Source organism: Oryx dammah, unplaced genomic scaffold (genome assembly GCF_014754425.2).
Source record: "Oryx dammah isolate SB20612 unplaced genomic scaffold, SCBI_Odam_1.1 HiC_scaffold_2, whole genome shotgun sequence".
Lineage (NCBI taxonomy): Eukaryota > Metazoa > Chordata > Mammalia > Artiodactyla > Bovidae > Oryx > Oryx dammah.
The window spans coordinates 149,708,663-149,734,781 of record NW_024070186.1 but is presented as its reverse complement, the minus strand read 5'-3'; the positions used below and the strand labels follow the sequence as shown (position 1 = coordinate 149,734,781).

The 26,119-nt window shown below is 43.8% G+C and overlaps 1 protein-coding gene across 2 annotated transcripts in view; it reads right to left on the bottom strand.

Annotated features, from left to right (window-relative positions):
• The window catches only part of BACH1 (BTB domain and CNC homolog 1), a 44,718-nt gene extending 23,630 nt beyond the window's left edge, over positions 1-21,088 (bottom strand). The window contains exon 1 of one of the 2 annotated variants that reach the window (XM_040227680.1): positions 20,906-21,088. The gene's annotated coding sequence lies outside the window, so the exon portion shown is untranslated. The remainder of the gene's footprint in view (positions 1-20,905) is intronic. The other variant, XM_040227678.1, reaches the window with a different exon arrangement.
• Between the last annotated feature and the right edge of the window lie 5,031 nt (positions 21,089-26,119).

The following is a 26,119-nucleotide window of genomic DNA, read 5'->3' as shown; positions in this document are numbered from 1 at the left end:
ACTAACTTAGCTAAGAATGGCACACTCAGTCACCTTCTGACATTTTTCAAACATAAACAGTAAGCTATAACATCCCCACAGAGTCTTCCAGGCCTAAAATTCTGTGAATTTATTAACTCCAAATTTAGATTCCTATGAGAAGGCAACGGCACCCCACTCCACTACTCTTGCCTGGAAAATCCCATGGGCGGAGGAGCCTGGTGGGCTGCACTCCATGGGGTCACTAAGAGTCAGACACGACTGAGTGACTTCACTTTCACTTTTCACTTTCATGTATTGGAGAAGGAAATGGCAACCCACTCCAGTGTTCTTGCCTGGAGAATCCCAGGGACGGGGGAGCCTGGTGGGCTGCCGTCTATGGGGTCGCACAGAGTCGGACACGACTGAACTGACTCAGCAGCAGCATGTTACACCTGAATTTTTCTATGTTCTTAGAAATAGAAATCATTGTTATAATTCGAAACAAAGGTTCACTGACCTGAGCAAACTGCTGATTCATTCTGTAATGCTGATAAAGGATGACAAGCATTTTAAAGCTTCCTGCATCTCAATTTGGAAATAACTTCTGCTCTCTGCTCAGTACACAATTTAAATTTTAAATCACCTCTTGATATTTTGCTTTCCAAGTCTTTTTTTTTTTTTAATGAAAAAAGCTCCTGTGGCTTTACCACATTTTAATAAGTTTAAGGTAATTTATCTTAAAAAAAATATATACAAACTTTTAAAATCCTGAGGTGAATATTCCATCATGGAACCAGATCTATAATGCTTCAGAACAAAAATTCAAAATGAAGATGAAGTTCCCTGTGCACAAAAGAGCTGGACTTTTATTCACTTCAGTGAAAAGTCTCACAACTTGGTTGTTTTTTAATTCTCAGTGTAGAAGGGCATGGAAAGTAACCTAACTCCAAGGACTCATATAAGAGAGAAGGACCATCTGTCCAAACATCCTTCATCTTTCACTTAAGGATGACAAATGTTCTTTCTGCAAGTGCCTACCTGTGCCATTGGTGCCGTGAAAACACACACAAAAAAGACAGTCCACACGTTTAAGAAGAAGATAGCCTGGAAATGTTTGAAATGAAAATGATACCTTGGAGTGAAAGATATGACAATGATCACTATAATCAACTTACACAGGAATGTGGGCAGTTCCTAAAGGTATCTGCAGTAAGACTTCAAATAAAAACTACTTTCTGGTCAATTTTCATTTAACCATAATGTTCAATTAATTGGAAGCAGAATATAGGAGAAGGGGGCAGCAAAGGACAAGACACTTAAATAGCACCACTGACTCAAAGTCATGAATTTGAGCAAACTCTGGGAGACAGTGAAGGACAGAGAAGCCTGGCATGCTGCAGTCCTTGGGGTCACAAAGAGTCAGACATGCCTTAGAGACTCAAGGACAACAAAGGAAGAAAGAACATAGGAAATCCAAGTTCCAGAACCAAAAGAAGAGTAACAGATTCTTCTTACTACAGATTCTTCTTCCTAGTCATATCCTCTTACTACAACGAATGCAAGAAACAAGCCTCTGATCTGTGTAACATATGCGGCAGCTATTCGATTCTTAATGGGGCTGTTATATCTCAATGGAGTATGACTACATTTTGAAAACAAGACCTAGCAACTAGAATTGGCTCATACCAATACAGCGTATTTACTGAATTATATATTGTCTATCATGCACTTGTCACTCACTATTTTATTTACCAACTAAGAGGCAGGATTTACACTGAATGAACTCAATGAGTTTTAAATTTAAAATACAGAATTCATTGAGTTTTGATACTTGTATGTATGGATGAAACCACCACCACAATCAGGATAAATTTCCACCACTTCTCAAAATTCCATATGCCTCTCTGAGGTCTCTCTCTCCCTGGTCCCAGGTAACCAATGATTTGCTTTTATGTCACTGTCGATCAGTGTGCGTTTTCCATGATTTTTTAATAAACAGAATAACACATTCTATTTATGTAAACAGAACCTACTTTGGCCTTGGGTTTCTTTCACTCGGTTTAATGACAATCAGGATGCGTACATTCCATGTCTGGGTTCTTTATTGCTGAACAGTATTCCATTATATGTACATATCACCATATGTTTACCCATTTAACTGTGGATGCACTATTTATTGTAATAAAGATGTGTGCTCGTGTGCTAAGTCACTTCAGTCGTGGCCGACTCTTTGCCACCCCATAGACAGTAGCCCACCAGGCTCCTGTGTCCACGGGACTCTCCAGGCAAGAATACTGGAGTGGGTTGTCGTACTCGCCTCCAGGGGATCTTCCTGACCCAGGGATCGAACCTGTGTCTCATACATCTACCTGCACTGGCCAACAAGTTCTTTACCACTAGCGCCACCTGGGAAGCCTGTAATAAAGATGTACTGTTTCCAGTTTCGGGGTTGCTCTAATAAAGCTTCAGGGAACATTTTCACAGACATATACTTTATTTCTCCTGGGTAACTAAATACCTAGAAGTGGAGAAGCTGAGTGATATGGTGAGTTTCTGTTTAACTTCTTAGAAACTGCTAAATACTTTTGCAATGTAATTGGATCCTTTTCTTGCTACCAGCAGTGTGTGGGAACTCCAGGTGCTCCACATTCTCACCAACCTTGGTAATGTCAGTCTTTTTAATCTTAGCTATCCTAACAAATATACAGTGATACAGCAGGAGATGCTGAAGGGCAGGGAAGCCTGACATGCTGCAGTCCATGAGGCTGCAAAGAGTCGAACACGAATGGACAATTTAACAACAGCGCTGTGGTTTTAGTTTGCGTTTCTTGGTGGCTAATACTGTTGAGCATCTCTATATACTCTTGTTAGCCATCTGGATATCTTCTTCTGTGAAATGTCTGTCCAATTATTCTATCCATTTTTAACTGGACTGTTGTCTTCTCGAGTTGAAAGGGCCAGCAGAATTTTGACCAAGATGGCAGTGAATCTATACAACAGTTTTGGGAGAACTGCCATCTAACAAACTGAGTCTTCTGAGGCATGAACATGGCATATCTCCCCATTTACTTAGGTCTTCCTTAATTCTCTCAGCATTATTCTGAAGTTTCTTAGGAAAGAGATCTTGTACATCTTTTGTTAAACTTCTTAAGTATTTTGGTTTTTTTTTTTTATAGTTACTATAAACAGACTTGTTAAACTTCACTTTCTGGTTCTCTTCGATAATATAGACATAAAATTGATGTTTTTAAATATTAACCTTGAATTCTCCACAACCTTACTTCACTTATTACATCTGTTTCTTTGTAGATTCCTTAGTATTTTCTATGTACACGATCATGTCATCTGCATATAGAGATAGTTTTACTTCTTTCCATCTTTACACTTTTTTCCCCCTTACTGCAATGATTCAGTAGTGAGAGTGGTGAGAAAGGGCATCCTTGCCTTATTCCCCTGTAAAGAAAGTGTTCAATATTTCATTATGAAATATGACATTAACTATGGGTTTTCTAAGATAGACAAACGGGATGGGCAAAAAGGGAGGGGCAGTAGTTACGATGCCAGTTAACTCAGGACTCCTGCAAGATACTCAAAGGGAAAGTGAAAAGAAAAAGCACAGTGAAAACTTCCAACAGTTCCCCCTGAAGAGTAAAATTCCCAAATTCACTCAGCCTCTTCCAAGGGTACCTTCATTGCTACACCACTTTCGAAGTATTTGCCCCAGACATCTATAAGACTGCACAATCAGGGACTAGAGATAAAGGACAGAGATTAATCATCAGAGGGCACACCCAAGACTAATTCTCTTAGAACCTTGCAAATATGGTCGCTGTCTGCTCTAGATCACCAGAGGTGGACAGCACGGAACGGTATTTTATAACTGGAGGACAACCCTGCCAGTGGGCAAATTACATACCTCTAACAATTCCTTTTTTTGGAGGGAGGGGGAAAAGGAACAAGAATAGTACTTCACGTTGTTGTTGTTCAGTTGCTTAGTCCTGTCCGACTCTGCTGGGAGGATCAAATGAAATAATATACCTTAACTTCTATGCAGAGTACATCATGAGAAACGCTGGGCTGGAAGAAACACAAGCTGGAATCAAGATTGCTGGGAGAAATATCAATAATCTCAGATATGCAGATGACACCACCCTTATGGCAGAAAGTGAAGAGGAACTAAAAAGCCTCTTGATGAAAGTGAAAGAGGAGAGTGAAAAAGTTGGCTTAAAGCTCAACATTCAGAAAACAAAGATCATGGCATCTGGTCCCATTACTTAATGGGAAATAGATGGGGAAACAGAGTCAGACTTTATTTTTCTGGGCTCCAAAATCACTGCAGATGGTGACTGCAGCCATGAAATTAAAAGATGCTTACTCCCTGGAAGAAAAGTTATGACCAACCTAGATAGCATATTCAAAAGCAGAGACATTACTTTGCCAACAAAGGTCCGTCTAGTCAAGGCTATGGTTTTTCCTGTGATCATGTATGGATGTGAGAGTTGGACTGTGAAGAAAGCTGAGCACCAAAGAATTGATGCTTTTGAACTGTGGTGTTGGAGAAGACTCTTGAGAGTCCCTTGGACTGCAAGGAGATCCAACTAGTCCATTCTAAATGAGATCAGTCCTGGGTGTTCTTTAGAAGGAATGATGCTAAAGCTGAAACTCCAGTACTCTGGCCACCTCATGCGAAGAGTTGACTCATTGGAAAAGACTCTGATGCTGGGAGGGATTGGGGGCAGGAGGAGAAGGGGACGACAGAGGATGAGATGGCTGGATGGCATCACTGACACAATGGACATGAGTTTGTGTGAACTCCAGGAGTTGGTGATGGACAGGGAAGCCTGGCGTGCTGCCATTCATGGGGTCGCAAAGAGTTGGACACGACTGAGCAACTGAACTGAACTGAACGCCCTTAGTAGCGCCTGACACATACCCGTGTTCCGTAATTGTTAGTGATTATTTGAATATGATGTTAGAAATGTTTTTGTAAACATAAAAGATCCTGAATAGTCAAAGAAACCTTGAGAAAGAAAAACAGAGCTGGAGCAGTCAGGCTCCTGGACTTCAGACTATACTACTAAGCTACAGTATTCAATGCAGTACAGTACAGGCACAAAAACAGAAATATAGATCAATGGAACGGGAGAGAAAACACAGAAATAAACCATGCACCTATGGTCAATTAATCTATGACAAAGCAGACAAAAGAAAAGAAAGAGTCTCTTCAGTAAGTGGTGCTAGGGAAACTGAACAGCTCAATGTAAAATTAACTTAGAACATTCTCTAACACCATACACAAAAATAAACGCAAAATGGATTAAAGACCTAAATTTAAGAAAGGATACTATAAAACTCCGAGGAAAACCCAAGCAGAACACTCTTTGACAAAAATTAGAGCATATCTTTTTAAATTCATCTCCCAGAGTAGCGGAAATAAAACAAAAACAAAAGACAAATAAGACCTAGTAAAAGTTAAAAGCTTTTGCACTGCAAAGGAAACATTAAACAAACGAAAAGGCAATCTACGAATGGGAAAAAATACTGCAAATGATGCAACCAACAAGGGATTAGTCTCCAAAACACAAATAGTTCATACAGCTTAATATCAAAAACACGAACAACCCAATCAAAAAAATAGGCAGAAGACCTAACAGACATTTCTCCAAAGAAGACATACAGATGGCCAAGAGGCACATGAAAAGATGCTCAACATCACAAACAATAAAGATAAATGCGGATCAAAACTATAATAGGTATCACTAGTCAGAAGGGCCATCATCAAAAAAATCTACAAATAATAAACGCTGAAGAGAGTGTGGAGAAAAAGGAACCCTCCTTCAGTGTTGGTGGGAATGTAAATTCATATAGTCACTGTGGAGAACAGTATGGAGGTTCCTTAAAAAACTAAAAACAGAGCTACCATACAATCCAACAATCTTTTTCCCAGAGAAAACCATAAATTAAAGAGATATATGCACCCCAACATTCACTGCAGCACTACTTCAATAACCAAGACACTGCTGCTGCTGCCGCCAAGTCGCTTCAGGCGTGTCCGACTCTGTGCGACCCCATGGACTGCAGCCCACCAGGCTCCTGCGTCCATGGGATTTTCCAGGCAAGAGTACTGGAGTAGGGTGCCACTGCCTTCTCCAACCAAGACACTGAAGCAGCCTAAATATCCATCAACAGATAAACGGATAAAGCAATGGAATGTTACTCAGCCTTAAAAAAATAATGAAATAATACCATTTGCAAAAACAAGTACAAACCTAAATAGTATCATACTAAGTAAGCCAGACAAATATATGATATCACTTATATGTGGAATCTTAAAATAAAGATACACATAAATTTACATATAAAATAGGAATAGACCCATAGACATATAAAACAAACTTATGCTTACAAAAGGGGAAAGGAGGGGCAGGGAGAGGGATAAATTAGGAGTTTGGGATTAACATAGACACATTACTACACAGAAAACCAACCAGGATGTACTATATAGCACGGGGTACTGTATTCAATATTCTCAAATAATCTACTTAAAAAAGTAATCTGAATGTGTGTGTGTGTGTGTGTGTATCTGAATCACTTTGCTACACACATGAAACACAACACTGTAAATCAACTATATTTCAATAAAAAATAAAGGTTTTTGAGTGGCATCCGGTGACCTTGAAACTGTAAGGAGAGAAATCTAATAGCATGTTACCTAGCTTTCCAGTGTTCAGTATTGACACAGGTATAATAACATGACCACTGCTAACTGTTTTCATTTTTCAGCACGAATAATGGGAGACTTAATCATGGTTATTAAATGAAATGTTATTAACCTTGACAAATAAAGGGGACAGGGTGAGAGATAGAATCAGACAGAACCCAAAGGAAAAGCAGTATTTCTTTATGACTTATACTGAGTCAAAAGATACTGCCTTAAATACTGTTATCTGCAAACAGATAACATCTTAGGTTCATAAATATAATGAGGGCATAAACAAACTAGAGAGACAGAGGTAACCACCAGAGAACACTAAATAGCAGAAACGGGTAAAGACGAATATTATCTCTGAAGCCAAACTAGGTGTGCGATAGATGAGACTGCTTTAAATCAAAAAATGTAATACTTTGTAAAAACATAAACCTAAAGGATGTTTAAACAGACAATAAACAAAATAAAAAACAATGAAACTCAGTTAAACTCTAAACTGCTGATAACTTAGCTGTGAGTCTTATTGCAACTTTTTAGATTCCTCAAATAGAAATGGAATTTGATAAAGAGAAAAATCTATCTTTAACCAAAATCTTAGATTACTTTGACAAAACTAGGAGATAGTCAGGGAAGAAAAATATAGTAAGATTTCTTGTTTGGGAACAATGTTATACATACTGTTTAAAATTCCATATTGACAAAGATATCAATTCAAATACATTCTTTAAAAATTTAAGGGTATCATTTAGGGAAACAAGCTGTTAAACTGCCTGACTCACTGGAAGAGACGCTGATGCTGGGAAAGATTGAAGGCAGGAGGAGAAGGGGACGACAGAGGATGAGATGGTTGGATGGCATCACTGACTCGATGGACATGAATTTGAGCAAGCTCTGGGAATTGGTGATGGACAGGGAGGCCTAGAGTGCTGCGGTCCATGGGGTCGCAAAGACTGAGTGCCTGAACTGAGAGCACTGATTCTCTGAAATCTGTTGTATTTCTGCCAAGAAAACCACTCACATAACAAAATCTGGCAGCTGCTTTTGATAACACTGATGATTTAAACCACAAGCTGATTCTTTAAGGAGACCAATAAAATTGACAAGCTTCTGCAGTCTCACCAAGGAAAATTATGAGAAAAAGAGGAATACACAACATTTCCATTGTTATACAAAAATACTGCAATGGCTCTTAAAATTTCTTGACCCTCCGCACATCCTTCGAACCACAGTAAAATTCACTGCTCTCCTTTACAGTGCTGCCGTGCTGTGGTCAGTCGTGTCCGACTCTTCGCGACTCCACGGACTGGAGCACCCCAGGCTGCTCCGTGGGATTTCTCTGGCAAGCATGTGGGAGTGGGTAGTCACTTACTTCTCCAGGGGATCTTCCCAACCCAGGGATCAAACCTGCATCTCTTGCATCTCCTGCATTAGCAGGTGGAGTCTTTACCACTGCACCACCTGGGGAGCAGGCCTTTATGGTAAAACTCCTCAAAAAAAAAAAACTATTTATATTCACACTGTCTCCACTTCCCTCTCTCTCTTCATTTGAGCCCACTAAAATCAAGCCTTCTCCCCTCCACTCCCTGGGAATTACTCTGTGAGGATCAGCGGCCTTCAGATGGCCAAAGAGGAAATTTTGAATCTTCTCAGATAGCATCTTAGCAACACTGACCAGGTTGATCATTCCCTCCCTGAAATCCTTTCTTCATTTGGCTTCCTGGATACCACGGGCTTCTGATTTATCGCCTCACAAGCAGCCCCTTGTCAACCTGGTGGAGTCCCCCTTCTCCTCCAGAGCTCTAAGTGCTGGGGAACCAGGACTTGGTCCTCCCATCACCCCTTCTCTTTGTAACACGCCCTACGTGAATTCATCCAGACCCACAGCGCAGACACGATCACTGATGGACTTGCTGTATACTCTCATATTCACATTTGGTCTAATCTCGCCTATTCTCGAACTCTATACTCACGTATCCAACTGCATACTCAAATCACTACCTGTATGTGTCTAGCAGACATCTCACATTGAACAGGTCCACAAACCTTGGTTCCTCGACCTCCAGCTAGGATATATATATCAAAATATTGACAATGGTTACGTTTAGGTAATTTTTCCCTGTTTCTGCCTTCAAATTCTTAACTATAAAGACATATTACTCTAGAATCAGAAAAATGTTCAGACAACAAACTATAAACAAAAATATGTGCCTTCAGAAAAAAAGGCAGTTCCATTTCAGTTGTCTTTAGGGCTCCCAAGGAACGTCAGTTACTTTTTCCCCTTTATAATGGATATCTTCTCCAGTCATCAGTAGATACTGATTTATCACTGCCCAGAAAACTCATGGGTAACTCTAAAACACCGTTTTAAATCAGGCTCCACTGATATCTTCATAGTAATTACAAAATAATTAAATTTCATAGAAATTTTAAAAGATGCTTTGATGTGGGAAAAGAAGACCTTGTTACAGGAAAATAAGAAGAAAAGATCCATCAAGTCCAGTCTAGCTCTGTGAACACAGGCAAATGTGCATCCTTGTGACTGAAGCGGGGAGTCCCTGCCCTACGTGTGTCCCAAAGGCCTTTGAAAAAGATAAAGTTACACACAAAATACAAAGAATTATGAAATGCAAAAGAAAATCAATTTTAGCACCACCAGCATCATGATATTGGAAAGAACAAGTAGTGGGAGAGAATTAAGGTAATGCAGATATTTCTAACAGTGTTATCTCTAAGATCCTTAACCTCACCCTACAGGTTCCCCATAAGGAAAATAACACCAACACTTACGTCAAGGACTGAATGGTTGGCTGCATTTAACAGCACAGTGCCTGGCATAAGAGTTATCGTTATTATTCCCAACTTTATGCGAGTGACCAAAAGAAAACTACATTTTCCAAGGTTCTACAAAGCCAAAAAGTTAAGCTACAAAATACAGAGATTCCGGAACCTCTAAAAATGAAAGTATGAGGAAGCCTAGTAATGATCGCAACAAGATAAAAAGAAAGTATTAAGATCACAAAAGTCTGCTCAAGAAAATGGATAATCTCACAGACCCAAAGAATTCCCAACTAAAAGATGACATTCATCCAATACTACACACTTCCATTACAGATGAGGAAACTGAAGTCCCAAGAGGGTAGTATCTTAAGGTTAAAAAGGTCTTCTTCAATGTAACTGAAATATTACATTTCAATTCATATTACATGATCTAAGTAGTGATGCTGTGTTGAGGACAGGGGTAAAAGTGAGGAGGAAGAAAACAAAGAATAGAGGGAAATGCCTCAAGTGTCCTCTGCGTGTGATGAGAACGTTAGACAAAGATTAAAAGGACATTTAGGGAGTAGACATTTCCCCTTATTATGTAATATTCGGTTTGTTAATTTCTGATCAAGACTTCTTGAATTCCATAGATTAAAACTCTCACAGATCATCAAAAAGAATCTGACACTAAACTAGGCTGAACTTAAACCAAAGTCAAGTTATACCCAACAAGATATCCGTAGAAATTTAAAAGAAGGACACAGTGCTGGAGATATTTCACTAAAAGTTACTTTCAATACAGAGTAATAAGTGTTCCTGTCCTACATTCATAATGAAATATTCACAGCATTTGTTTTCAAGCTGTAAAAATTATAGCCGTGATTTACATGACTTCTGGTTGCCTAGAGGAAGTGAAAGCCTTAAAACTAGACCTTGGGCAGAATGACCTTCTGTAGGTCTAAGACTTGACAAATATAGTATGCAAAGCAACTGAAAACACAAGCAAACCACGGAAAATGGGCCCGTGAAATTCCCAACCATTCCAGAAACACCTTCTCATCCCGACTCCTAATAAATCTGAGCCCCCCCCCAAAAAAAAAACGGATTAAGAGGAAGAAACGTTAAGTAACAATGTTAATTATATACAGCAGCAGTTATAGGAGGTCTTCCCTAGTGGCTCAGTCAATAAAGAATCTGCCTGCAATGCTGGAGACCCAGGTTCAATCACTGGGTAGGGAAGAGCCTTTGGAGAAGGGAATGGCTACCCACTCTTGCTTGGACAATTCCATGGACAGAGGAGCCTGGCGGGCTACAGTCCACAGGTCACAAGAGTCTGACACAACTTAGCAACTAACATCACCAACCACCACCACTGCAGCTGCAGTAAAGCAATTATAATATGAATCACAGATACGAAACTTTCTAATTTTAGTAGAGGTACTAAATTGAAATGCTTTATTTAAAGATAACCTAAGCCACTAATCCCTGGTAGGCAGTACAGTGCTAGGTATCTCAATAAACATAGCTACAACTAAAATTTTAAAATCTGTTTCTCATTATTGATGTTAACTTGGAAGTCAAAATCACCATCTCTAAAATGGAAAATATCGAGCTGTAGACTTTCCACCTAGCCTTCAAAGAGCTACTTTCCAATATTTAATCCCAAGATTTAGTCAGCTAAGTAATATTAATTTGAGGCCTATTTTTTAAAAAAGCTGAAATATTCCTAGGTTCAAATATTTTTTGAGGAACAACTGACTAGGCAAATACTATTGTTTTTCATCTGAGATGGAAAGTGTTTTGGCAGTACTGTCTTTCTAAATTCTATCCAAAAAAGTAATACCATTTCAGAAGCCTCCCCTAACCATCTATCACAGCTATTCATTATTCTCGACTAGGGAAAAAAAAACCTATTAGCAGTTACTCTGTATTTGTTGAATTTACAACACTAAGTGTTTCTTTACTTATGCTATTTGTTTGCCCTTCCTATGGGAAGGGCTGTGCTGTGAGCTGTGCTTAGTCGCTCAGTCGTGTCTGACTCTTTGCAACTCCAAGGACTGTAGCCCATCAGGCTCTTCTGCCCATGCGGATTCTCCAGGCAAGCGTACTGGAGTGGGTTGCCATGCCCTCCTCCAGAGGATCTTCCCACCCCAGGGATCAAACCCAGGTCTCCCACATTGCAGACGGATTCTTTACCATCTGAGCCACCAGGGAAGCCCAAACAAAGCACCAGAAACTGGGACTGAGAAGAAGGAACAAGAATGAAACAAAGTCCTCTGAACACATATCAGAGTGCTGCGAACTTAGAGTGTAACAGAAACACTGCAAAACTGCAGTGGAGTTATTTCTGAAGTCTGAAAGGTATGGCAAATAAGCTAACCACAGGACAGCTTTCCCTCCGAGAAGAAGACGCATCTGTTTGTATCCCAGATTCACGGACGTGGGTTCCAAAGGGTCCTGGCCGATCCAGGCAATGAACCAACTACCCAAGCCAGACGAGCCTCACCATCACGAGAGCCACAGACGTCACAGGTGGGCATGCCCTACAGAGACCGAGAGAGAGTGGTTCCTCTTGGGTGAGATACGATCAGAAGCTACAAGACACAGTTATGTATTCTCCTTTCCCTGCAAGCAGGAGGAGGATCACAGAGAACTGTAGAACTGTCCAGAGGAACGAAAGAAATATATTCCTTCTACACCTAATTTTTAGGGTAGAATGGGCCAATTTTCACAACTTTTAAATCACGTTAAAATAAAACATTTATGTGATCTGATTGTAAAAATAATACTTGATCACAGTAGGAAATAAGGGGGGGGGAAGTCACCTAAAACCTCAAATCCAAAGACAACCACATATTCTCTCTCTGCTCATAAGTATGTGTCTACAGAGTAGCAATGACATCTATATGCTACCATGTGTAAAACAGATAGCTAGTGGGAGGCTGCTGTGTAACACAGGGAGCTCAGCTCAATGCTCTGCGATGACCTAGAGGGGTAGACTGGTGGGGCTTGGGGGAGGGGGGAGGCTTAAGTGGTTAAGGATATATGTGTACATACAGCTGATTCACTTTGCTGTCTAGCAGAAATATACTCCAATTGTAAGGCAAATATACTCCAATTGTAAGGCAAATATACTCCAATTAAAAAAAAAAAAAAAGTACCCGTCTGCCTGTCGGGTTGGTTTAAGTAGCAGGCAAGCACGACCCTTTTGGGCCATCCAGCTATCATTTGCCCCCCTCATTTTCTAACCAAATCCTGATTGTGCCTACAAGTCTACTCCACCTGAGGCCATGAGTTTCTGGGGGTAGCAGACCCTAATCCCAACCTAAGACGAATCACAATCCATTCCAGCCAGTCACTGTGGTCCCCCTTCCCTTGACACTGACTGGTTTAGATGTAAACTTATGCAATGCTGACTCATCAGAGGAGAAGCTGGGGTAGCATCTACTATGAGGTCTTTGGGAAAGGCTTTTATCACTGATAGAGACACATCACAGAAAAAAAAAAAAGTCTTCTTCCAAGAAACTTAGTCATACTTACTCATACACTTTAACTTGTGGCAGTCATCTTGCAACCATAAGAGGAACTAGCCGTGGGCAAAATAAACACATGTCCTGCATTTTCAACTTTTTCTCACTGACCTGACTTTAAAAACATACACACACCGACACACCAACACATCTTTCTGATCCAACCTCCCCCTACTAAAACCATTCTCTCTTCTCTACTCTTCTCAAAAAAGCTCTCAAAACAAGCTGTTTCCTCCACTAAACTATGCACTCATCATTGACATTCCCAGGCTTTTTTAATTTCCCAAAACTTAAGCTTCTTCTATCCTATGTTTTCAAGGCACATTTGACACGTTGCTATTTTGGCAATGAACACACACTACAGTAATGGTTTGCCCTGCAGATTATAATCTCTGAAAACACTGCTAATATCTAGAAAAGTTCCTGGCATATAAAGCACAAATATTTGTTTCATTAATGAAATGGAAATCCAATGCCTAACAAACAGGCAGATCCCGAATGTTGAAACGAGTGTAGCAACCCTACAATCTACAGGCACCAGAATATGCCTTTGTGTGTGTTAAGCTGGGAAGAAGAACAAGTACACAGGAAGGCAAGAGAGCACAGTGCCTTGAAAGCTGAAGACACAATTCTTCTTTACTCTCCAGCAATCAGAGGGCTGCTCAGAGTTAACTCAGTAGCAGAGGGGAGGGCGTTTCCACACCGGTAGCTCAGAACCAACAGCGGGAAGGCGTGCCAGGATCTGGGCGACTCTACCACTGGTCAGCACTGCTGCCAACCTGAGCCAGGGAGGAAGGGGCATCCCAGCCCTCCCGGGGCCTGGAGCTGGCAACGAATCTGACCAGTGACAACCGGCACGCCTCAAAGGCCAAGCATGCACGTGCGCGTACACACACCAAAGAAATACATTTAGAGCTTAAACTGTACTTGCAACAGTCCAAGAGACAACGAAGCAGGCAAAGTTGGTGGCAGTTCCAGATTCAGCCCTACCCAGCACTTCCTTTGGTGTGACAACTAGGAATGAAGGGACATAAGCAAAGAACTCTACTCAGTTAAGCAAAAATGCTTTTCTACTTCAAAAGTCACTTCCGAGTGTGAAAGAACTGATTAAAAGGGCAATGGCTTTTTTACTTCCCTTTCTAATTTTAGTAATAAATCCTATCTGGAGGAGAGTCCTGGGCCATGCTGGGAACACTCCTCAGAAAAACAGTAAATAAAGAGACACTAGATATTTTTCCAGTAGTCATGTATGGATGTGAGAGCTGGACCATAAAGAAGGCCGAGCACCAAAGAATTGATGCTTTTGAACTGTGGAATTGGAGAAGACTCTTGAGAGACCCTTGGACTGCAAGGAGATCAAATCACTCAGTCCTAAAGGAAATCAATCCTGAATAGTCATTGGAGGGACTGGTGCTGAAGCTCCAATACTTTGGCTACCTGATTCGAAGAGCCAACTCATTGGAAAAGACCCTGATGCTGGGCAAGACTGAAGGCAAAAGGAGAAGGGGACGAGAGAGGATGAGATGGTTGAATGGCATCACCAACTCAATGGACATGGGTTTAAGCAAGCTCCAGGAGATGGTGGACAGGGAAGCCTGATGTGCTGCAGTCCATGGGGTCGCAAAGAGCTGGACACAACTGAGACTGAACAACAAGATTCTTTGAAAGTGAAAAGTGTTTTGGGCCAAGATCTGACAACCACAGTTTATAAAACAGTTCAGTGCAAATACTGATGAAATTACTGATCTTACCAAACCCCACTTACTCCAGAAAGACAACCTAATCATTGAAACCTAATCAATTCATTGAAAGACTAATAAATCTTTTGTAGCTGCCCATTTTATAGCAAACTCTCTGAAGGACAAGTACGTCTCCTCAATGATTTAACTGACTTCCAAAAGATGTTGGCACACTTTTGAGGAGAATAAGGTATTAAGGATATGAAGATAGCAGCAAGTAGGAAGTGAAGTGGATGGGTCGTACCATTCCAACAGGGTCCTAGGAGGTCACCTCCTTAGGCAAAAACATCTCCCTTGGGAATCCTAGAGGCTGACCAGTCAGTAAAGAGAGAGATCAGTGTGCGTGTTGGGGAAGAGGGAGGCAGAAGAAGGAGGCAAGGCATTCCCTATACGCATACCATGGTTAGTCTATAACCTTAGAGGTAGGATACTACCAATGTCCAGGCTACAAACAAATGGAAAAAATGACCCCACCATATAAAGCGCTTTTTAATGTAATTTGACTTTAACAGGGCATGGGGAAATAGAGTGCAGCTGACCACGATGACTAAGATCCAATCTAAGAAATGACAAAGTAAAAATGACTTTACCAGATAGTACCTGGGGGACTGTTATTTCCTTACTAAAATATCCTTTGATTACTAAGTTTCCTTCGCCATTAAGAAAATGACTTACGTTTATTTTTCAAAAGGTCGACCTGCACAGAGCTTCAGCTGCATGGAGGTAACATTCTCTAAACGGTGTCAGTACTGAGAAAGGAGCCAGCAGCCCGCTGACTCCACGGCATGCCCGCTGTGCTTCTAGGACAGTCGTTAACAACCAAGATTCTGGCAGCCGCTCTTTGTTCCTTACATTTGCTTGGGGACAATTTTTATGATGCTATTAATATTTTCTAAACTGGCCCTGATCCTCAATAACACAAAGGATCGGTTCTAGAGGAGTGATCATATTAAAGGAGAATAGTAGCCAGACAACCCAAATTATATTTTGCCCAATCTAATCCTAAGTCAATTACAAGGACAAAGAAGTCACAAGATAAATTTTCTTTCTATCTTAGCAGATAAACTAAAAGAATGATTTAAATCCAGCTGCTTCCTCAATCCTCACACCCATGATGGAAACAGAAAGCAGAATTCTCAATGATCGAGAGTTTTAATTTGGTACACATTTCAAGTAACTTAAGAGTGCAGCAAACACTGTTTTCTCTTTCACTCTTTCGAAAATTCCCAATTTCCAAAGCATAGAACTAAAATGAATCCACATTATACCACCTATGCAGCATCTGACAGTTTACTGAACACACACAGCCAAACCACATTCAATGTTCCATGGAGATAAAACAGAAGACGTATATCATTATCAGTAAGAAACTGACACATTCTAGTCAAAAGGATGGTGAAAACCTTTAACATGACCTTTCTGAACTACTAATAGATACAAGAAGCTATGTGCTAAATATATCCACTGTTCATCATCGATACCTTTCTATATTAATACAGGGACGTCATTTTTTAAAAAGTACACCACCTAGATGTAATTGGCAGGTATATTTACATTGCAAATGTTCACGACATACAAGCCATAAATGAGAATCGATATTAATAAATCAGTTCTGTCTTGATGTTAATAAGCAGGAAGAGACCAGATAGATTACTAACCTGCTGGACCACAGCGTCCTCAACCATAAAGGGAGGAATAAATAAATTAGATGCAGGATGGCAGGTGTTTTCATTTATTAAAAAGCCAATTCCAATTAACTGTTATAACTGCCTCTACAGCATTTGGCTGAGACTGTTTAATCGGCTGATCCCTTTAATAAAAAGCCATGTCCTGTGTTCTTTGCCTCAGAAGTGGTCTCTGTTTGAGATGCTGCTAGCGATTTGTCAGGATGTTCACTTGAGTTGTTTTCCCAGTAGCAGCCATGCGCGGCACACCCACGCGCTTCTCTTCAATCTCTCCTCTGATCAATGGTTGAAAGCAGCTCAAGGAGGCAGCAAGATGGGACTGTAACCAAGTACTTCAATGAACTAAAGAACAGACAATAACAACCAACCATATTGATGTTTACCGTGGAGCCAGCACTGTTCTAACCACTTAACACATATTAATCTGCAACCACCTCTATGACGCAGATTATATTATCATCATCCCATTTTACAGATGAGAAAAGGAGACACGACTAAGTGAAGTAACCTGTCTGAGGCTTCATGGCAGGTAAGTAATGGAGCAAGAACTTGACCTTCAGCAGTCTGGCTTTAGGTGACTCACTTTCAGTAACTCTGCTTACTGCTTCTCTGTCAACTGTACAGTGATCAGACCCACCACTTCAGTTCTGTCAATTCTAAGGCAGAAAGAAGCCCAGGTTTCATGGTGGGTGTACAGCTCTATTTTATCTGCAGTCATGAAATGTTTGCTTTCTCCAAGGGGCCTGGATTCTGGCAATTAGTGCTCAAATTACCCATACCTTGGGCTTGGGCAGATTACCTTATTTGGCATATTTTTTTTTAAATAGTTTCATAAGTCATCCATTCCACCATATAAAATACACTATTTAGTAGTGTGCATGTGTGTACTAACTCATTTCCAACTCTTTGTGACCCACGGACTGTACAGCTCTTCTGTCCATGCAGATTCTCTAGGCAAGAAAACTGGAGCGGGTTGCCGTTCCCTTCTCCAGGAAATCTTCCCAACCCAGGGATCAAACCTGCGTCTGTCTCCCATGTAGAAGCCTCAGGAAATTGAGTTTAGAGTTAGGACGATTCTACCATTAACAGAACACTGGTCAGAAAGCTGGGAGGAAGAGATGATTCCTTAAACCTAAGTCTTGGAGAGGATCAGCACTGTGATGAGAATCTCTGACAACTGGCCATTTTAAGGGGTTTTCAACATCATTTCTCACAGTACAGGAGTGCAAAAGGCATATGGCCTACAAGATTTTAACTGAATGGTAAATACTCACCATCCCCCAGCATGCCTAGAAGGCTGACTTTCTGAGTAAATCACCTTCTCCTTAGGGGAGAAATGCCACTTTCCAAGTGATTTGCTCAATATGTAGTCTCCTTAATCCTTGTTAAAGGGGCCCCTTGTAAACTAGGCCGCCTAAAAATGCAGACTTCGAGGAGTAACAGCACAGAGTAATTTTTCAAAGAATATGTTACATACAAATTATACTCCAGTGTGCAGATTATTTTCCGGTGGTCCCATTATACTCTTTCACTTATTACTACACTTCAGATCCTATCCATGAAACAAACCAACCTCCTGACTTGTCTCCAAATTCAAAATACATGATATCATAGGTAATGGGCAACTCTGCACTTTTTTGTTCTTTCCATTCTCAACATAACAATGTAATGATGAAATGTACCCTCAAGCTTCTAAATCTTTAATATACAGGATAAAAAAAAAACTACATGTGAAATAAAAATTAAGAACATCTGAATGAATGATAGCTTTTAAGAGGAAATCACAAGTTTAAAAAAAAAAAAAAAACACCCTAGTTGTTGAAAGAGTACTATTAACAGTGGTTAACAAACTCTTTATGTTCCCAACGGGGTGAGGGGGCCATGCAAAAAAATCTACGTTATAGAACATGCATGTACTACTGTGAGTCTGTATCTTGAAAATTAATGTCTTTCTTATTTTATAGAAGTGATGTTTAAAAAAATCCAAGGGCTTATTATTTTCTTCCAAATGAATCATCTGGCACCCACCTTAGAAGCCCAAATCCCTAAAAAATTCATGATTTCTAATCTCTTCTAGTTGCAAACATAAAGCACCGTTTTCTACTACAAAATATCTTAAATAAAAGCCCATCAAAAAGAAAAAAGATTCATTCCTGTGACCACAGATAAGGGCCAGCTGCTCCCAGTTCACATTTCCCATCCCTAAACTTTGTAGACAATAGGGACTGTATGCTTGGGTCCTGGGCTCGTTTTTAAAGCAAGAAGTAATGATCCAACTTGGAAAGACACCAACGTCATCACTCTTAAGACAATAAGACAGACAGCCATATGGTTTGTCTTCCATCAGTCAGCGCTTTCTAGACTTGACCCAGAGAGACCTGTTAATTCCACCCACTTTCTCCTCTCTGCCACCAGAAACTACTACTGTGTGCCTGAAAAGCCACGGTCCACGAAAAACCAGGAGGCAGGCTCCTTTGGCATTCTCCTACAGAAATCTTTATGAAGAACAGATTAAGCGCATTTTCTGAGATGTATACACCACACAACAGCAAAACCACAGGGAAACAAACAAACAAACAAACAAACCCTGAGTGCAGTAAGAGAAATGAATATTTCTGTTACAGTACTGTTGGGAGGTGACTCCTAGCTGCACATTTCTTCCTCTGTTTTAGCTCTCACTGGCACAAACTTCTCAGGCAGTAGGTCACGAGGCTGCTCTGTGTTTAAACACCACCTCAGCATTACTTGGCCGCTTCCTAAGAGTGCTGGCACCTCACCCACTGATTACCTGCATCCACACACACACAACCCCAGCTTCAGGCCTCTGAGGCAACCCTTCTGGAGTGCTCCTTGGCCTTTTATAGCGGAGGCATGTGATGAGCGTACCGGCACCAGCTGTTCCTAATTACCTCTCCGCTGGGGCGAATGACTCAGCAGCCCAACTTTCTTTTTAAGGAGTCATCTACCTTGCGAGCCAACCAACAAACTGAACAATAGTAAAGCACTTGACACGGCTATAGGTTAAACAACAAGAATCACACACGATGCCAGGCTATCACTTAAACCAAGGCCGTCCTACGGCAAGCTGACTCACCAGGTGTCTCCCCCACCCCGCCCCGCCCCCAGGCTTCCCTAGTGGTTCAGATGGTAAAGAATCTGCCTGTAAAGTGGGAGACCAAGGTTCGATCCCTGGGTGGGGAAGATTTCCCTGAAGAAGGGAATGGCAACCCACTCCAGTATTCTTGCCTGGAGAACTCCACGGACAGAGGAGTCTGGCGGGCTACAGACCACGGGGTACAAGAGATTTAGACACGACTGAACGACTAACATCTTTCTTTACTCCAAAGGCTGAAGTAGGAAGCCTTTTCCAGTCCAGCCAGCCCTTGCACCACTACCCAAGACCAGGAAGAAGCCAGCCGGCCTCTTCCCACTTCTCTGCTTGACCATGTGAAGCGCTCAATCGCGCTCCGTCACTCGCACGCCCGGGTGTTTCCACCCCTTTACTATTCGGAACTGCCGCCGGACAGGCAAACCCCTCCTGGCTATAAGGATTGTCAAAACACAGGAACCCAAGATCTAGCCCTCCACACCCGATACTGACAGAATTCTCCCCCAAAAGACAAGGCGTCCCTACAAAACAGCCTTTGTTCCTCCGAGCCTGACCTCGCAGCTTGTTTCCCCCTGCTCTCCCACACGCAGTTTCTTCCACAATGACTACTACCCTGTACCTCGGAATAAGCCCGAACCCAACGCTCACTTTGCACAAAAGCCTTTCTACATGATTCTACTCAATGACACAAAACTGCCGCGCAAGGACGCGCGAGCGACTGCACTCGCCTGAAACACGCACAAAGCTGGCGTCTCTACGAGCAACACCCACTCTCACCCGACTGTGGGAGCCTTTGATTACAGCCTGCTGGGCAAAACTCCCAACAAAGAGGGTGGGGGGCGGGTGGGGAGGGGGTCTTGGGATCCCCCGGGGGCTCCCCCCTAAACCAGTCTTGGCTAAACCCAGCCAGCCCCGCAAGGTGGTGGTTGTGCTCCAGCCACCGACTCGGCCTTTCTAAGTCCGCGATCACACGCGCCACCTACACTCCCCGGCTACCCCCCACCAGGCTGGGAAGACAGGAGGCCGACAGCTCGCGGGCCGCGGCCGCCGAGGGTAGGCGGGAGAACAATACGGAGCCGGCGCGGGCGCTGCTGAGGTGTCACAGCCGGGCGCACCGCGCGCGACATCGGGGCGGGGGTGGGGTGCGCCCAGGAAGCGGCGGAGGGGCCCCCCAGCCCCGCGGCGCCGGGTAAAGTACACAGCCGGCCCGTAAACAGCGGCGCTGGCGGCGGCGCGCCGGGCCGCTCGCCCCTTCCGGCGGACGCGGCCCCTTCCAGGAACCCGAGCCCGAGCTGCCCCGCGCGGGCCCCGCTCAGAGGGCCCCCGCGCCCGCCGCCCAGACCCAGAGAGCCGCCGCCCCGCGTCCTCCCCTCCGCCGCCTCCCCCGGACCCGCTCGAAGACCGCCCCTCACCGGCCGACGGCCCCGACCGCGCGCCACCGCCGCGCCGAACCCTCCCGGCGAAGGGCGCTCAGGACGGGCGAGCCACTCACCACAGCCGAGGCGCGGCGCGGCCCGACTGACGGCGGCCAGCAAGCCCGACCGGCCGCGCGGGCAGCGATCAGGTGACTCACTCCCTCCCCGCCGCCGGCCGCCCCCTCCGCGCCCCACCCCTCCCTTCCCTCCGAAGCCGCTGCCGCCACTGCCCCGCCCCCTCCCGGGGCCGAAGCCCCGCCCACCCGCTTCACGAGGTCCCGCCCCGTAGGCCAACCTCGCGAAGCCCCGCCCTTCCCGCTCCGGCGCGCCTAAACCCCGCCCTCCCGAAAAGCCCGCCCCACACGCTGGCCGGGAATCCGGCTTTGCGGGTGCCTGCAGCTTGCTCCCTGCAGCCCGAAGCCCACCCGACAGGAATGCAGGGAGGGACCATACGCGGGTACCGGGCATGGCAGGCTAGTGCAGGCGATGGTGTCTTTGAAACCTCCGCGGGCGGCGCCCCTTTGCAGGCATAGCCCGCTGTCTGAACTAAAAAAAATCCACCTGAGGACCATCATCTCCTCCTTCCCTGCTTCAAGAGGAAAGGAAAAGCCTGATGGCCTGCTCTCTCGGAGTGTTGCCTGGACACCAGGAGGAGAAGACTAGCGCCGGCCCACGTCCCTCTCCCCAGACCAGACCCCATCAGAGGTAGCTGCTGGCAGCACGCTCCTCTGCCTTCTCCTGAGTGTGGCGGGGCGCCCAGGTTCGCAGGTATTTGAGCTTGCTAATAAAGATGCATCAAGTGCACCCAAGATTTTGTAAAAAGCATCTGGCAGCCCTGGTGTCTGACAGTGAAAACAACAGCGTCGGCTAGCAGGTGTCCCCTTTACGCCGTGGCTGCCAGGAAAGTTGGAACCGGGTTCAGTGTCCTGGTGGTGTCAGCCAGCTCATCTCAGCCCCAGGTCAGACATTCATCTCTTCTGCTGTTTATTCTGGTGTTTATCCAGCTGTCGGCGTTAAAATTAAGTTCCCAGTCTACTTAAGTAGACATCTCTGCAGTTCAAAGCACTGACTGTGGGCAGAGACGCCCACCTGGCAAAAAGCCTACACTTCCGAATCTAACGGGAGACCCGAGTGTCCCTTTCACTGTGCTGATCTATTGGAGGCCGGATCTTGGGATTTTGCTCTCAGCTTTTGATTCATGTTGAAACACAAGACACTGATGGTTGGACAGCATCAGCACCAGGAGGTGAAGGCTCATTCTGGGGTAGGAAGGAAGACAGCTCTGCACCTCCCAGTGCAAAAAAGGCTACCTAGTTAACAAAAGTCAGATATTGTCACTAATGTGACTACATTTGTACTCACAGACTGAGACTGAGGGACATTTGAGTTATATCCAAAATATACAAGAAAATGACCAGTGAAATTGTGCGGGGTCCAACGGGTGAAGTGATTGACTGTAACCTAGAATTTACACAGGAGGTGACATTTGCATGGAAGAATAGGACCCTATAAGCCAAGGAGGGAAGACTGTATGCAGCAATCTAAAGGGAGAAGGCAGATGGCGTTTCAGGCTGCCTGAGTTCGTGCATGCATGTGTGCTAAGTCACCCTATGGACTGTAGCCCGCTAGGCTCCGCCATCCATGGGATTCTCCAGGCAGGAATACTGGAGTGGGTCGCCATCCTCTTCTGCAGGGGATCTTCCTAATCCAAGGACCAAACCCACATCTTTTATATCTCCTCCATTGGCAGCTGGGTTCTCTACTACTAGCGCCATCTGGGAAAGCCTTGTGTTTATTTAATATTGAAATGGTAAGTAAAGTGAAAGGAATGTAGTCTCTGACTTGGGATGTTCACAACTTCTAAGATTTAAAACAGGCAAAAATAATTTAAAAACAAGCTATTACTATAAGGATATATTGTACAACACAGCCATACTTATTTTATGATGACAATAAATGAGGTATAACTTTAAAAATTCTGAGTCAATTATACACCTGTAACGTATAACATATAATATTGTACATCAGCTATGCTTCAGTTTTTTAAAAGGTAGTAATAGAGAAAGAAAGAAGACAATACTGGAGCAGAGCTTAATGTGACAGGGGCCAAATTGGTGAAAGAGATGCTACTGGAATACCAGATTTAATGACAGTCTAAGTGGGTCAGTGTAGGGACTGAGTAGGGAAAAATTCCTGTGGCTCCAAAAACCAGTTGGGGATTAAAAATGGCGAAAACTCTGTTGTCACTCTCTCCATCAAGAGGGGAATTTGTTTTCCAACCATTTGAATCTGGACTGATGCTATCACTGCATAGCCAGGAGAACACTGCAGAAATGATGTTCTGTCAATTCTGGGTTTAGTCTTTGGATTGGCATCTCCCACTTCCTCTTTCTTGGGACCCTCCCTCTCGGACAAGTCACCATGCTGTGACAAGCTCAGCATGGGACATGTGTACCCTCTCTAGTCACCTGCCCCCAGCAGAGCAAGCAGCCAATTTATTGTTTCTCAGCCTCTGTCGAGTCCGAGTCTTTGTGACCCCATGGACTGCAGCACACCAGTCTTCCCTGTCCTTCACCATCTCCTGGAGTTTTCTGAAACTCATCACTCATGAGTCAGTGATGTTATCTAACATCTCATCCTCTGTTGCCCCTTCTCCTCCTGCCCTCAGTCCTTCCCAGGCAGGCTACTGTCCATGTCTCTCAACCAGCCAATGTTTGGTATCAAATGTGTCATGAGTGAGTCACCTCTAATGTTCTGTTCTAGTCAAGTTTAAACACGACTCCAACCCCAGCCAAAAAACTCTTAATAGAGTCCAGTGAATTCATAAAAACATAAGATAATAAAATGATTGCTGTTTTAAGCCACTAAGTCTTGGAGTGGTTTGGTTAAGGAAAATGTCTGGTAATGGAGGAGAGCATGAAAATGTAGTTACATTTGTGAGAAAACTCATAAAGTCAGTGTCAAGGCTGAGAGGAAAGTTCAAATAAATAAAACAGGAACTATGTAGAAGAGACTCATTTTAAACCTGTGTCCAGCTCCTTGATCTGAGATGACCCTTGAGCTTCTCCTCAATTACAAATTAATTGTGCCCCCAAATTCCTTCAGTCTGCTGTGTTGATAGAATTAAGTAGAGAAATTCTTATTCTCTCAGAAGTTAGTGCTAAAAATTGTTCTTCACATATATATACATATACATATGTTGTTGTTCAGTCACTAAGATGTGTCCAGCTCTTGACACTCAGGATGCCCTCTGCCTCTGTAAAGTGAAGAAAGTGAAACTAGCTCAGGTGTGTCCGCCCTTTGCGACCCCATGGACTGTAGCCCACCAGGTTCCTCCAGAATACTGGAGTGGGTCGCCGTTTCCTACTCCAGAATATCTTCCGACCCAGGTATCAAACCCTTGTTGCCTGCATTGGCAGGCAGATTCTTTACCAGAGCTACCAGGGAAGCCCCAGCCTTTACCTGGAGCTACTACCAAAGCAACATGATTCTAGGGCTGGTGATAACCCTCCACCTTGGCTAGCCTCAGGGTGCTGCTGCTGCTGCTGCTGCTGCTGAAGTCGCTTCAGTCGTGTCCGACTCTGTGCGACCCCATAGACGACGGCCCACCAGGCTCCCCCATCCCTGGGATTCTCCAGGCAAGAACACTGGAGTGGGTTGCCATTTCCTTCTCCAATGCATGAAAGTGAAAAGTGAAAGAGAAGTCGTTCAGTCGTGTCCGACTCTCAGCGGCCCCGTGGAGTGCAGCCCACCAGGCTCCTCCGTCCATGGGATTTTCCAGGCAAGAGGACTGGAGTGGGGTGCCATTGCCTTCTCTGAGTCTCAGGGTGCACTGCTGTCCATTTCCTATCTGTTTCCTGCCAGTCCCCAGATTTATTCACCAGGTCGAGTCTTGGGGATAACCAGAGTGAATATATTAAACACATACAAGGAAAGAATGTAACTGTCAAAAAGAGGAACGCATCAAAATCTGAAGCCAAGAAGAGGGGAGCCAGAGACGCAAACGCAGGCAACACATGCTGGCACTGGGGTGTGAGGGAGAGGGTGCGTCAGCCAAGGGCGCGATGACAGGTATCTCCCGATTTTCAAAAGTCCGATTTATACCACTTTGATTTTTACAGAACACCTGCATGAGTACTTAGTTTTACTAACCAAAAGAAATCTGAAGAGGGTTTTTATTTTTACGGAAAAAAGTGAAAATAGCATTCAGCTTTTGTTTCCCGGAGAGGGGCATGGCAACCCACTCCAGTATTCTTGCCTGGAGAATCCCATGTACTGAGGAACCTGGGAGGCTGCAGTCCGTGGGGTCGCGAAGAGTTTTGCAGTGAGCCTTCCTAGACGCGGGGCTGCCCTGGTGGCTCAGACGGTAAAGATTCCGCCTGCCATGCAGGATTTCTGGGTTCAATCCCTGGGTCCCGAAGATCCCCTGGAGAAGGGAACGGCTACTCACTCCAGTGTTCTTGCCTGGAGAAGTCCACGGAGGGAGGAACCTGGCAGACGGTATAGTCCATGGGGTCGCAAAGAGTCAGACACGACTGAGCAACTAACACTTTTATTTTATAGAAGCAGCGCACATCCTGAGCGCCAAGAGTGGCGCCGCCCAGCTCATCCAGTGAGAGCTGCACTCAGCATCTCGGTGTTAGGTTGCCACAGCTCTGAATTGTATCCGAGCATCTGTGTTTCATCTCAATTTATTTTGAGCATTCATTAGCAATATATATCCTAAGGTAATTACTTCTTAGTCTGTTCAGTCAGTTCAGTCGCTCAGTCGTGTCCGACTCTGCGACCCCATGAATCGCAGCACACCAGGCCTCCCTGTCCATCACCAACTCCCGGAGTTCACTCAGACTCACGTCTGAGTCGGTGATGCCATCCAGCCATCTCATCCTCTGTCGTCCCCTTCTCCTCCTGCCCCCAATCCCTCCCAGCATCAGAGTCTTTTCCAATGAGTCAACTCTTCGCATGAGGTGGCCAAAGTACTGGAGTTTCAGCTTTAGCATCATTCCTTCTAAAGAACACCCAGGACTGACCTCCTTTAGAATGGACTGGTTGAATGTCCTTGCAGTCCAAGGGACTCTCAAGAGTCTTCTCCAACACCACAGTTCAAAAGCATCAATTCTTCGGCACTCAGCTTTCTTTATAGTCCAACTCTCACATCCATACATGACTACTGGAAAAACCATAGCCTTGACTAGATGGACCTTTGTTGGC